Here is a 14,489-nt window from a genome sequence, read left to right on the forward strand (position 1 = left end):
GCTTGGATCTTTTCAAGTTTTCCCCTCTAATTTTGCTAATAAGTCACACTCTGCATGTATGAAATCACTGTAATAACAAAACACTGAAACTGAGGATTTTTTTTTTGGGTGGAACAGTTACACGTGCAGCCCAGAAGAAATGACAATTTTCACTGCTTTAATGACAGCAGTCCTCACAGATCCTATCTCCCGCTCCCTGGCAACTTGTTCACAGTACACCGAACAGGTTATTCAGGTTATGTCTCCTAAATTCTTTTAAATCCAGAGCACTTCATAGAAGCACTGAGCCATTTCCTCTCTCCCCGAGTCTTACTTTAAAAAAAAGAAAAGAAAACCTCATCTCCCGCTCTCCTCAGCTCAACCCTCGACTACAAACGTGCATTTCTTTAAAAAATCCAGATTTAAGAAAGAAAAAAAAAAACTCTCCTGGTTTAAAGAAAGAAAAAAAAAAGAGGAAAATTTTAAATGGGTTTATGCTGAATGGTCCCTTTAGAAAATGGTAGGATATTTGTTCAAGTCAGAAGCAGTATTTGGTTGTTCGAGGCAGGTCCCCTTGTAGGCTTAGGCAGCCACGCCCTCCCCTCTTTGTGCTGATCTGATTTCATCTTACGCCCAAATATGGGAGTGAAGGGTGCTTCAGCAATTCATACTAAAAATTTGAAATAACAGAAGGGCAAAGATGAACCGCAGTTTTAATAAGTTGACATCTTGCATCTGATCTGTGAAGCTGAAGTAAAACCAAAAAATCTGTTGAAATTTGTTTGGAAAAAATGTGAGCTGGACTGCATTTTATCTGGGGAAAAAGTTCTACTCTGAAACCAATCAATGGGTTGCTACCAACAGGCAAATAATGTTGAATATTTAAGAAATCTAGCACCTAAAAGGGTTTGGTTCATTTGATGGGCAGACATGTGACCATATAACTACAAACCAAACTCTTTTGCTCAGATCATTTATAATCTAAAAAAAAAGGAAGATTTATATTTTACACAGCAATAAATATTTAGAAATCAATAAAACAATACATTTGATTTATTTCAATTGGCATTGCCGTAAATTCTGATTGGATAAATATAAAAATTTATGGAGTATAAAGCACAACTCATGATAGGATTTAATTTCTCAATATGTATAAAGATTTCACATGAATTACTTCCTCTGAGACTAATATTTCATTGGGTGGATGACTGGAATTCAGATATATAAAATGGTTTCATTGTAGGGCATAGTTTTGTACTATTGGGTGTGTATCTCATTAATTTACATATAAATTTACTTTCACGAGCCCCCAACCCCCCCACTACCAAAATAAAAATCGTCTTGAAAGCATTTGATATTTTGAAGATGTCACTGGTAGAGATGATCTGTTAGAATGCTGTAAAAAAGGAGCAACATTACCTTATTAAATGAGGACAGGCCTATGGATTCTCTGAGAGCAGGACTAGAACCCCCTACACCCTTAAGCAAGTAAAGATTACCATACAGAATGAGAACAAAAACGTGTGATTATGGGCAGAATTGTAAGAAAATGGATAGGATTTGTACATATTTTCCAGCTGAGTGCAGTGATATGCATATGTAAACACTTTTTTTTGTTTTTTTTCTTTGTTTTTGTTTTTACATTTAATTTGCCCTCCCCCCCCCCTCACTCCAATGTTGTGAAGCAGATCAACATTTTGTAAAAAAAAACGTGTGTTGCTTTTACAGAACACCAGTCTGTCTCCTTGACTTTGTCCTTCTCTCGGAGGAAAGCGAGAGTTTGTCCACTTGGCCAAGTTGTGCTACAGACAGCACGGTCTGTGCCACAGCCATGCTCAGGCCCAGACGCGGTAGGGTCTTCAGGGCCTCTCTCAATGTTGCTAAGTCCAGGTGCCACAGCACACAGCAATTACCCCCCCCCCCCCCCCCCCACACCCTCACTCCACCCCGCTCCCCCTTTCTGGTCAGGAATGGCCGTGGGCAGTCTCTTTGGCAGCCAGTAAACCAGCAGTCTGTTACCTTTCCCTATTTCGCTCTGCCTCAGGAACTGAATGTTGTTAGCGCTGTCCGCTAGCTCCGGGTACTGCTCCACCGAGAGGACGTAGTACCCGTCGTAGCCCAGGACCTTCCCGCTGCTCAGCAGCTGCCTCTTCTCCCCCTCGGTCCACAGGCGGGCGCCCCTCCTCCCCGTCCCGCACGCGCTGCTGCTCCCGGGCCCAGGCCGCGACAGCGCCCTCTGGCGGGCCTGCTCCAGGACGCGGGCCTTCTCCTCGTCCAGGGTCATGCCGTAGCGCACGTGGAGCGCCAGCGCGCCGTACTGCATCTCCACGTCGGCGAACCTGCGCGTCCTGCCGTTCACCACCGTGGTGGACTGCGAGACGGTCACGTTGATGCCGTTCTCCAGCGACTTGTGCCGCTGGTCAGCCGCAGCGTGCCCAGGTCGGTCTCCGGCAGGCTGGTCTTGATGAAGTAGTGCGTGTCCCGCCCCTCCACCGTGAAGTGCAGGTCCTCCAGGTAGAAGGCGTTGTTTGAGGACGGCCGCCACTTTGATGCAGTCCTCATTGGCGATGTTGAGCGCGTTGGTGGTCACCCGGCCTTGGCTGATGGCCATCATCACACCCTTGCCGATGAGGGACTGACGGTGGAGAACCACAGCCACGACTTGTCCCTGATGGCTCGCCTCCTGCCCAGCTGGACCTGCGGCGGCCTCTCGAACGACAGGAAGGCCTTGGCTTGGCGGGTCACTTCTGGCTGCACCCCAGAGATAGACTGCGGAGAAAGGAACGGCTGTGACCAAACAGGCCTGACCTGACCTTATGTGGACTGATCAAATGATCTGATTGGTTGAAAAAACACTGATTGGTGTTAAAATCCAAGCATGAATATTACCACAGTTTATGCATTACACTATGTGCAGTGTGTTCTGAGAAAACTAGCATATATTGGATGGATTTTATATTGAAACATTTCTTATGTAAAGAACTAGAGAAGTGGAGGCTGGTGGTAAACTGTAGTTTTTTTTCATTTCAGAAGTGATGGAATAAACTAAAATGCAGAGCTAAAATATAAACAAGAAAACAACACCATTTCCCATCATGAGAGCTGTTTCTGCAAAAGAAAGCCTGCTAACGGTGGAAAATGTACTTGAATTAAGTAATTACTTCCAAATGTTGAGCTTTGAGCTCCGCGGGGAATCTTGCTACCTCCATAGTGGCACACAACAGCAATAATAAACAAACACGGGGACTTATTTTCTTTTCACCACACAGTCGTAATGGCCTTTGCTTAAGCCTACTTAAAAAGAAAAAGAATTTTGGATTTGGAGAATAATTGGACCATTTTCTTTTTAAGTTCTCTCCGTTGCGGACCAACGTCTGGCTTGTTTGTGTTTTTCTCCCACCACTTCCACAGGCGATTATAACCCAGTTCGGTTTCAGTGCTAGATGTTTCTAACTGCTCTAATTGCAAGTTATGTATTATAACCTAATTATACCGCAAGTAGTACAATTACAATGATATTAAGTAACCCAAGGAATAAAGAAAGTCAAGGGGATGCGTGGAGGATTTTGAAACTGAGGACTGCGTAAAGCGTCTTACTGGCAGGTCGTCCCACAGCTGGCTCCTTCTGCAGCTCCAGGGAGGGTTCGGTGAGATCGAACTTGGGGATGGGGAAGCCTGGAATGGCGTTGTGAAGGTGGAACCCAACGTTACCAGCCAAGTGTTCACATCTGAAGGAGAAAAAGAGTAAGGGTGAGTGAGAAGCGAGAGAGAGTTCACCTTTATCATCATATTTCCGCTTCTGGGACAATTCAGAAGAAACACTGGAGATTCAGGCTGGATGTTACCATATGCTGTGGCTCATTATAAACTTATCTAATATCATACAGTGGTGGATATTATCTGTTGAACATCTACAGACTTCTGCATGATGCTTCGCTTACCTGTGACGTACTCCTCCACTCTCTGTATTTTGCTGATGGGGTTGTTGTTCCTGACATGTACTGGTTGAAGGGGGCGGGATCCCTCCCCACCCTCTTCCACGTGGTGATGTCCGGGGTGGTCCAGCGCCCGGCCAGGATGTCGTAGTCCCTCTCCCCGAAGTGCAGCAGCTTGGTCAGGGGGTCGTACAGGCCGCCGTGGAAGCCCACCACCAGCTGGAAGTCCGGGTTGGAGTAGAAGTAGATCTCGCCGTAGGCCGTGTACTGTACCTGCTTGAGCAGCAGGCCGTTGCTGCTGAAGACGGCCAGCGGGGTGCCCGTGTTGTCGCAGGCGATGTAGAAACTCGTCCCGCTGCTGATCTCCATGGCGAAGAGGTGGCCCTGCAGGTCCGTAGTAGAGGGAGGTGATCTCGGAGCTGGAGTGGTTGTAGACGTGCGTGATCCTGGTCGGGTAGTTCAGGTCGGCGTAGAAGTACTGCAGGTGCTGGCCGAGGCTGTCCGGGCCGCCACCCGGCGGCCCGAGCCCGTCGTAGCGGTACTGTATGGTCCAGCCGTTGCCCTTGCTGTAGACCCGCACCAGCAGGCCCTTGGAGTTGTACTCGAAGATCTCGGCGCCCCCGCTGGCGCAGGAAGCCGTCCTCGTCCATTGCGGTACTGCACGTCCCCCAGCCGGGTGATGCGGTCCCGCAGGTCGTAGCGCAGCGGAGTGAGCCGGGCGCTGTTGCTGGGGTTCAGCAGGTGGAGGTTCCCGTTCAGGTCGTAGTTGTAGCGCCACATGATCTTCTCGTTCAGGTAGACGGTCCTGGAGCTGGCCGTCCATGTCGTACTCGTAGCCGTACTTGGTGGTGTTGGCGAAGGGCCCGATCTTGATCTCCCTCTTGGTGACCCGCCCATGTTGTCATACTGGATGGTTATCCAGTACATGAGCGAGCGGAAGATCTCGTACTGGATCTCCTTGATGCGCCCGTGGACGTCGAAGTGCTTGGTGTAGGTCATGACGGCGGTGGAGATGATCTGGTTGATGTCGTAGTAGATGACGCCGAACTTGCCGAACTGCTCCACCTTGCCGAGATGTCGTCGAACTGGTAGAGGGTCGATGGGCAGCGGCGTCTCGTTGATGACGCCCTGCATGCTGGTCACGCGGAAGCTGTTGTCGTAGGTGTAGTCGAAGCGGGCGTTGACCATGCCGTCCTCGCTGAAGCGGAAGATCTGCCGGTCGATGAGCGGCCCGATCTGCCGGTACCGGATGGTGCAGATGAAGCCCTCGCTCCTGCAGGTTGACCGTCTTGAGGACGCCCGCCGTCTCGTCGTAGGTGAAGCTGACCCGCGTGCTGTCGTACAGGATCTCCGACAGCTTGTTCTGCCGCCGGTACTTGTACAGGACCCGCCTCCCCGTGCCCAGGTGGGCCACCTGCAGCAGCTGGCCGTCCTCGCTGTAGTCCACCGCCACCGAGGCGTTGCTCTCCGGCGGGTTGTAGATGTTGCGGTAGTACCCGATGGAGCGAATGGTCTGCATGGTGTGGCGGGCCACGCTCGGCATCGTAATGGCCGACAGCCGGTTCCTGCAGGTCGTAGTCGAAGATGTACTGCCTCTGGCTGTGAAGCAGCAGCACCATGGACTGGGGGGATAAAAGCAGAAGGAGCACGCGTAATTGCTCTAATGAGTATTAAATGCAAATGGCATGAAAACAGGTATTAGCATTCCATTTTGCCGATGATTTCCTTTTTTTAATTGAGTTATCCTTGACCCGCAAATCTCTAATGCCGGCCTTACTTAATGTACTTGGGCTCATAAATCTAAAGTGTTTGGCAATTATTAGCCTCTGCCTCGCGGTGAGCCGTTGCTTATTTTATGAGGCCGGGCCTATTTAAAGCTGCAATCACTTAGTGAAGCGGTGGGTATGCACACACTTTGCATACTGGCAAGAGCGAACTGGACTTTATGAAGAAAAGCAGTGTGGCTAGATACACTGCATGTCTCGATTAAGTCTATATCTGTGTTTATACGTTCAACTGTATATGTTCTTTTCCTGTGCTTTTACAGCAAAGGATGTATCTTGCCACGCCAATACAGTATTTTGAATTTGAAATTTCATTTCATTTTTTTTTTAACAAAAGGGATTTTGCTTCGTTGGTTCCCCTTTGTATAAAGCAGAGCTGGAAAGAACACGCAAATCCGACTTACAACCGTTTAATACTTCAGTTTCAGTGAGACACACACACACACACACACAAACTCTCTCACTCCCTGACACATTCATACACAAACACACACAGAATAAAAATAAGACAGCAGGAACAGCGGACTGCAGACTGCGGCTGCTTGTATCCGTGTGGCATATTTACATGTGTAGCGTACGGAGTCACGTCAATTCTACAAAGGGCCTTTGTCTTTTTGTTCTCTCCCAGTTTGTTAAAAAAACAACATCCCCTGTAACTCCCCAGAGTGGTGGGGGGAGGGGGGGGGGGGGGGGGGGAAGGGAATTTCAGGGCTATTTTTGCATGCATCTAGTATTCTAAGTGCACCTCCAGTGGGTGTCTGCGGTGCCTAGGAGAATCCTTCCCCTTGTCATCTGTACTTGGACGGACATTACTCAGGCTCCCTGGGCGCTCGAAGTGGCATGTGTTTCCGCGGTGATATCCCTCATCACGGTCACGCTACCTGCTCTCGTGGCAGGCGACGAGAAGAGAAGGAAACGTATGCATATTTAATGCACACACACACACACACACACACACACGCACGCACGCACGGACGCGCACACACACGCGCGTGTAGAGCACTCCTCGGCGTAGTTTACTTTTCATCTCGCAAATTCCTCTGAGCTCCTCAAACTCAGAGAAAGCCGCTATCCTCACGAGGCACCGGCACTCAAAAATAGAACAGAAAAAAGAAGTAGGGGGTGGGGGGGGGGGGGGGGGGGGGGGGGCGGGGAAGAAGCAGAAGATTCTGCCTCCAGGTTTAATCTTTTGAATCTCGCTCAGGATGTCAAAGCACTCAACGCAGCTTCCACTGGCTTCCTCATATTCTTCCTACCTCCTGGAATGGGGAAATCAATCTCTATTTTTTTTCTTTTTTGAGAATGATAATATTATCGGTAATTGGTGGCGCTGAGCCACCTGACCCCGCTGTCTCCAGGATTTTGTCTGATTCCCTGGCCCGGGCTCCCAGCTCTCCCTCATGCCTCGTTTCCGAGCCATCATTCCTCCTTTGTAAGCTCCGGCTACTTGTTAGCCATCTCTCCGCGGACCGACCCGCAACAAACAAAAGAAATCTTTCTCTATTCAGCAGCTGCTTCCTGACTGCAGCAGAGCTGGGCTCTCTCGGTCCCCGTTGCTGCATTCACGTCAGAAGACGCTTTCTGGAGAAATGTAGGTCTTGGAATTTTGCATTTTCGAGTCATTTATAAAGCCGGCTTTCTCTTGTTTCCTTATTTTTTTCTTTTCTTTTTATGAAAATCTGAAATGTGTTTGAGAAATTCTAAGATCTGTTCATCTAGGTACCCCACCCAGTGTGATTTTCTCTTTTACACACCCAGTTGCAGCTGCTCTTCTCACAGTTATGAAAAGAAATAAGGTCTGTGTTAGTCGAGAACAGGGCTTCCCGACCTGGAGATCTACCTTCCTGTAGGTTTTCACTCCAACCCTACCAAAGCACACTCCATTCAACAGCCAGAGATCTTGTTGAGCTGATAATGAGTAGAATCAAGAGTGCCAAATTAGTGCTTAAATGAAAACCTACAGATCTCCAGGAACAGGGTTGGACAGTCTAGGGTCTACAATACTGCTACTGCAAACAGGAACACTGACTGCTCTGTGAGAACCAGAACAGGGGACATAAGGCGAGGGTAGATTTATAACCGGGGGCAGGACGTGGGTCGAGGGACGTCGTTTGGGAAACACCCACCCGCTCCAGGTAGGTGTAGCTCCAGGTCTTCCCGTCGGCGAAGGCCCGGGAGACGATGCGGCCCTGGCTGTCGTACTCCACCCTCTCGGTGGTGGCGCCTCTCTGCAGGCTGGTCACCTGGCCGGTGGCGGAGTAGGTGAGGTTCACCGACATCAGCTTGCTGCTGGGCACCCACAGGGCGGGGTGACCCGCGCTGTCGTAGACGATCTTCAGGAGGAACTTGCGGTGGTCGTCGTAGATCTTCTCAGTTCGCAGCGTCCGGTCGTAGTCCACGGAGAGCAGGTTCCTGCCGTTCACCTTCACCGGAGGAAGAGGAGGGGGCGGGGGGGGGGGAACAGAAGATCACGGTCAAAGTCGGTCACCCCGAATGCCCCGGAACCCATCCCCTTATTGCCGCTCGGCTGACCTCCTGTCCTTTAATTGCCATTTGCTGCGATTGATTCTCGAAGATGAAACCGAAATTCGTTTAAGCATTTCCTGACGCGAGTGGGGTTACATTAGATTCACTGTTAGTTTTGTAAAAAAAAAAAAAAAAACAAAACAAAAAAAAAAAAACAGGGTTTTCATTAAAGTGAAAGACCCTCTGGCATTCTTTCAAAATCAAATGTCCCCCTTCCCCCCCCCACCCCAATCTACACCCCTCACACACAGAACTTACTACACTGAGAGAGAAATAGAATACCCATGCAAAGTTTCTCCATAACAGCGACAACATAAGAGATGACAAGCTTTTATAAATGGACGCAGAGCAACTCATATGCTGACCCCAGCCCAGTTTATTTCACATAAGAAAAGGCGTCCCTTTTATTGATGTGATGGGAATACCAAATTCTCCCAGGCTTTACGCTCTGAGGAGAAAAAAACACTGCAAGATATCAATAACAGCCTCATGTTTTTTTAAAGGAGCGAGAAGCCTCGCAGACATTCTTGTATAATGACTTGTAAGAAAATGCCAATTTCATAAGGCTCTTTTCTTCGCGAGGAGTAAGTTCTTTTTTTGTTTCTTTAAAGATTCTGGACCATCAGCACATTTAAATATTACATAACTTAAATATGTGTTCGGGGTTAAAGCCAGTATTTTCCTGTCCCCCCACCCTATATAAAAGCATGGGAGGGCTTTGTGCATTATAAACTCTCTTCAACATTGCAACTCTTTCATGTGCAACATAATACTAACAAGCTAATACGACTGCGCAAGTTAAACTGTTATATAAAATTAATATTCTTTCACATTGCCTCTTACAAAACAACAAAGTGCGCTGGTGGATCTGCAAGTGGAAAGCATTAGCATTTGCTTGCATAATAATGCTAAAAATAGGAGATCTTCCAACAATAACCAGGGGATTGAACATGACCCAGAAGAGGGACAGGCACCCACAAAACCGGGCAGACATGCGTTGGCACCAAGCTCCCACGAAATCTTGCAGTTTTTCAGGAAGTGGTCTTATGAGTCTTCTGGGTGTGAATTAACACCAAGGACTTACATTAAGCCAGCACATAAAACTAAATTAACCCTGCTTTAGATTTTCTTTGGAGGCCGTCAGTGAATAATTCAGCAGATTTCTGCAAATATTACAGAAACAAATAAAACATACGGGAGGAAAAATGCATGAATTTGTTTCCGGCTTATTCTACAGTATATTTACACGGGTGTGAAAGGGCCTTAAGCCTCCCGACCCACCACAAGAGAGCGAGTTTTCGGAATCCTTTGACCCTTTGGCCTTGATCTACACCTTTTTTTGGGGAGTATTGATCAGCATCCCCCCCCCATCCCTCCCTCCGCACCCCAGCGCTCCCTCCGCACCCCATCCCTCCCTCCGCACCCCAGCGCTCCTTCCTCACCCGGAGTTTCCTGCCGAACACGATGACCTTCCCGCGGGTCTGCTCCTTGCGGAAGCGCCACTCCACCAGGTTCTGGCCGTTCTCGCCGGGCAGCGTCATGTTCCGGCGGGCCACGGTGGGGTTGGCGGCGCCCGCCAGGATGTGCGGCTCCGTCTGGTAGTGCGTGTCCATCCCGTTGGCGTAGATGACCCGCAGGGAGTTGTCGTAGCCGACCTGGAAGCTGTTCCTTAATTGGTCTGGGAAAACGCAGCCGAGACGAGGCGGGAAGGAAGGCGTTAAGGAAAGCTGTCGCCTTACATGAATGCGTTCATTTATTTTACATTCTCTTTCTTCATCCCCCCAAATTAAAGAGGAAAGAATTTCTGTCAGCCATTCTAAAGGGCAAACAGGATCTTTATGAGGGATCTTAGACAGAATACCAAGGTCGATGTGTCTTTTCAGTGCAGTGACAGCTGCTGTGGATTATGTAAAGGTAACAAAAGCTTGTAGAGATCTTTTTTTTTTTATCGAATCTCTTTGATGGATGACTCCTTTGGCAGAGCTGCAATCATAGCCATCATTCCTGAAGCTTAAAGTGTCCAAGAGTCTTAAGTCAGCCAACTGTATAAAAGATGCTACTGTTGTTATCTTTGCCCAGGATCCTCCATTATGGCTCCTAAAAATATTTAACCAGCTGTTTCCTGAACAGTTTACTACAGCCCTGATGGCTGTACATGGCTGTTATTTTTTAATGATTTAACCTTTATTTAACCAGGATAGTCGCATTGAATGAACCCTGGAGCCCACGTCCTTGGGCTAGGGGAGAAAACTGGAGTACCCGGAGAAAACCCACGCGGACAAGAGGAGAAAATGCAAAACTCCACGCGGAGAGGATGCGGCCAGCCAGGACTGGAACCTGGAATGTCCTTCTCGCGAGACAACGGTGGGCCACCATGCTTAGCCTTGAAAGCTTGCTTTTAGGTGTGAATGCGATCATTTAACATAGTATCTGACTACAAGGACAATTTACACCTAAAATGACTACCACGTCTATCCAGTGTGCTATTCACACCCAATTCACACAGGAACATCTGTTTTTTTTCCCACTAGGGCTGGCAAAGCTGGTGGTTCTCAGAGTCACAGAAGGCAAGCTGTGATGAGGTTATCTGTGATGCCCTGTAGGTCCTAATCTGCCTGTGTTTATGCCTGCGGAACCAGAATGCACTGGGCCAGCCACGCCTCAGTACCTTGGACTAGGGTGTAGAAGGAGTCGATGGAGGAGAGGTTGGTGGTGATGCTCACGTCCTCCTCTCTCCCGGAGGTCTCGATGTCCACGGTGACAGCCCTTTCCATGTCGCCGTGGAGATTGGTCACCACCCCGGTGGGGAAGGTCACGTTGGTCAGTCGGCCCTCACTGTCATAGCTGTGAGAAAAAAGAAAATGGAGATTTGATGAGTCAGGTCCTTATTTGTGTCGTTCTTCTGTACCCAACTTGCAGACTGGTTAATCTTAAGTAGAGAGCACAGAGATCAGTGACAAAATGTTCTACTAGGTTCTTTCTGTGCCTCAACCTTCACAGCAGGGTTGTATTGCATTGTATTTTGCACATCTATACTTCTGATCTGCAGAGAAAGGCCACAGTGGTTCTGAAAAACAGAGAAACTATTTGGCAGTTTCAGCTTTAATTCCAAACCCTCAAGCAATCTGCTGTTTCAACTGAACTTTCCGGAAACTTTTCTCGCCTATATAAAATCTGACTGCTGACCCTCGTGACAAATGACTGGTTGATGAGATGTCGCAGGTAGTTATTTCAGAAAGGTCTCCCAACACGAATATAGACATACCGTAAAGCAGTGGTTCCCAATTTATTCACAGAGGTGGGTCACTAACAACTCTCGCTGCTCATGAATAAAATATTTTGACATATTTTCGAATACGGCACTGAAACCATGCGCTCAAATTCCACATTCCAACATTATGTGACATTCAGTTGACTTTTAATAATTTGTTCTGAGGTTTGAAAATGGAGTGGAAGCGATATTGCCTGAAGGAGCAGTGATTTCTGTGACACCACACAAACAGATTGATTACTCAGATATGTGATATAAGTGATGCCTCCCAAGGTGGAATATTAAAAGATCAGTAGTCATAATTGATTTGTTCTTCCCCCACTAAGGACTAAAGTAAAACTGTTTAAGTTGTTCAAGTTTTTTTCTGTGTAAATTATAGCTCAGTACAGAGAGCCATCTGGCAGGAAAAATGAATATAATTAAATTATCTTACATTTTATGCAGGGTTCCTTGGCTCGCTTTTACAAATATTGATGAAGAAAACATAAATTCTAGGTTTTTTGCATCTTGTTCCATTTTGTTACCTTTTAATTAAACAGTATTTGAATACTAATCAAAATAATTGATTTATCTCAAAGCTGAATTTTTCATAACTGAATACTTGGGTCCCCTTGGCCTGGACACCATAAGACATTTGTCCTTAAGCTTTTCATAAATCAAAATCTAGTTGGAAACTGTTTGGGCAGTGCAAACGAGATTATTTTCATTAGCTTTGGTGGCGGCTAACCTTGCTAAATTACCAGCGCTAACGGAATTTTCACTCCGAGTCAAATTTGATTGGTTCCATGCTATTATCCCCCGCCCACCCCCGACAACGCGCTCGCGTGTACATCAAGCATCGTGATTGGAAAATATGCTACGGAGGGAGCGTCACTCACTCAAAGAAAGTGGTCCAGCCAATCTGGATGCTCTTGGTGGCGAGGAGGCCGCTGCTGCCGTGGTAGGTGAAGAGGACCAGCTCCTGGCCCTGGGCGGTGAGGGACTTCAGCCCGCCGTTGGTGCCGATGGTCAGCCAGATGACCTGGTTGTCGGGGGCGACGATGCGGACGGGCATGCGGTTGGGGTCGCGGCGCACGCGCAGCGTGTTGCCGCTGCTGTCCGTCACGGCGGTGATGTCGTTCTCGTTGCTGTAGCTGAAGTTGTACTTGTAGTCGCCGGTGACCAGGCTCATGGTGTACTGGTGCGTGCCGTTGACGTCGAAGACGTAGAGCTCCTGCGCGGCCGGCGAGGCCACCTCGTAGAGGTTGGCGGAGTTGAGCGGCGGCTTGTTGCGGTAGACGGCGCGGATGCGGATGTTGCCCAGGTCGGCCACGTACAGCGTGCCGTCGGGCGACACCACCATGGAGGACGGCGAGTTGAGCTTGGCGTCCTTGGCGTAGCCGTCGCCCGTCTGGTAGCAGTCGCAGTTGGCGTCGTTCTTGCAGTCGCACTCGGACGGCGTGCCCGCCAGGTGGGCGATCTCGCCGTCCGTCGACACCTGCCGGATGCGGTTGATCTTCTTCTCGTCCGTCTCGGCGATGTAGAGCACGCCGCTGTAGGACACGGCGATGGCGCTGGCCGACTCCAGCGTGGTCTGCACCGCCCGCTTGCCCATGGCGTACTCGATGCCCGGCACCTGGCAGTGCATGGGCCGCCCGGCCACGATGCGCACCTGCCGGTTCTCCGTGATCTGCAGCACCACGTTGTTGTCCAGCACGTAGATGGAGTTGTCCATGGGGTTGATGGCCAGGTCGGTGGGCCACTCCAGACGGACCTGCACACCAGCAGAGTCGGGACGGAGGGGTTGGGGGGGGGGGGCGGGGGAGGGGAGAGAGAGGAGGGGGAGGGGAGAGGGGCGTGAATGAGAAATGTGCGGGCCCCAGGTTTGCTCGCCCATCCCTCGTTTCCTCCCGACAAGCAATTGCCGGAGCCTGACACTGATGAAGAAGGATATTTCACTTCCAGTGCTTAATACATTGTGTGCTTCTGCTTGATTCAATTTGCCTGCCGTTGGGGTAATTCATTTTATGACTAGATGTTTCCTCGTTGCCCTAAGGAGAGGGAAGTCTGGTTCCCACCAAAAAGAAATAGTCTTTAAAAAAAAAAAAAAAAAAACAACCTACACTGAGCATTCAAGTGCCTTTATTAACTAAACCAGACCTTCCTAATCCTGTTGCCTCTCTCTATCCCAGCCCTCCTTGTCCAGCTGGTCACTCTACGCCTGGCTTAAAGGTGATTATGCCGGGGGAAGACACGGCCACGGGCCGCTGATTTCACACAGTAAGGCGTGGAAAGCACTTCTACGGTCTGTCTGCTCAGTTCTGAGAGTGACATCACCCCCCGGCCTCTGTCACTCGGGAGTAGCCGGCTCAAGGGTGGAGGGTTCAGACGAACGCTAGCGTTGTTTTTGTTTTCTTCTTTTCTTTCCCGGCTCGAACCAGTCAAGATCGCAATTTGGGCCCTGAATTATAAATGATGAGCTGCGAAGCTCTTGTGACACGGAGCTTCCACTCTGACCAACGTATAAAAAACTCATCAGGGACAGGTCATGGCCTAGATCTAGCTGCAAAAGTGGTTGTGTAACTTAAAAAAAAAAAAATTCTCTAAACTTTTCAGAGACTTGAGGGAAAGGCACAAAAATGGTGAGTGTGTGAGTGCGGGTAAGTCAGTGTGTGTGATACCATGTGTGTGTGTGTGTGTGTGTGTATTTCTGCATACAGCATTGAATGCATATGCCACTTTTTCAAATTAATGGAGTTGAGGTTCTTCCCCATGGTAATTAATTTGGTAAGACTTGCAGCTTTGATTTTCTCCATTGAATCCCAATCAGATGTGAGTCTCACCTGGGCCCTGGAGCTCTAACCTATGAATAACTGACTCTCCACCGGATGCAACTCAGGTAAATATCTCCCTCCCTCCATCTCAGTGACAGGCAGGACTGAGCAGTGGAAGACAAATGGGGAGGGGGGTTTTGGGCCAGGCCCACTTTAGGTATATAGGGCAGTCTGGGAGTTT

At 48.8% G+C, this 14,489-nt stretch overlaps 1 pseudogene; it reads right to left on the reverse strand.

The window, feature by feature from the left end:
- The window catches only part of LOC118227517, a 516,632-nt pseudogene that overhangs the window by 30,985 nt on the left and 471,158 nt on the right, over nucleotides 1–14,489 (reverse strand).

Source organism: Anguilla anguilla, chromosome 5 (assembly GCF_013347855.1).
Source record: "Anguilla anguilla isolate fAngAng1 chromosome 5, fAngAng1.pri, whole genome shotgun sequence".
Classification (NCBI taxonomy): domain Eukaryota; kingdom Metazoa; phylum Chordata; class Actinopteri; order Anguilliformes; family Anguillidae; genus Anguilla; species Anguilla anguilla.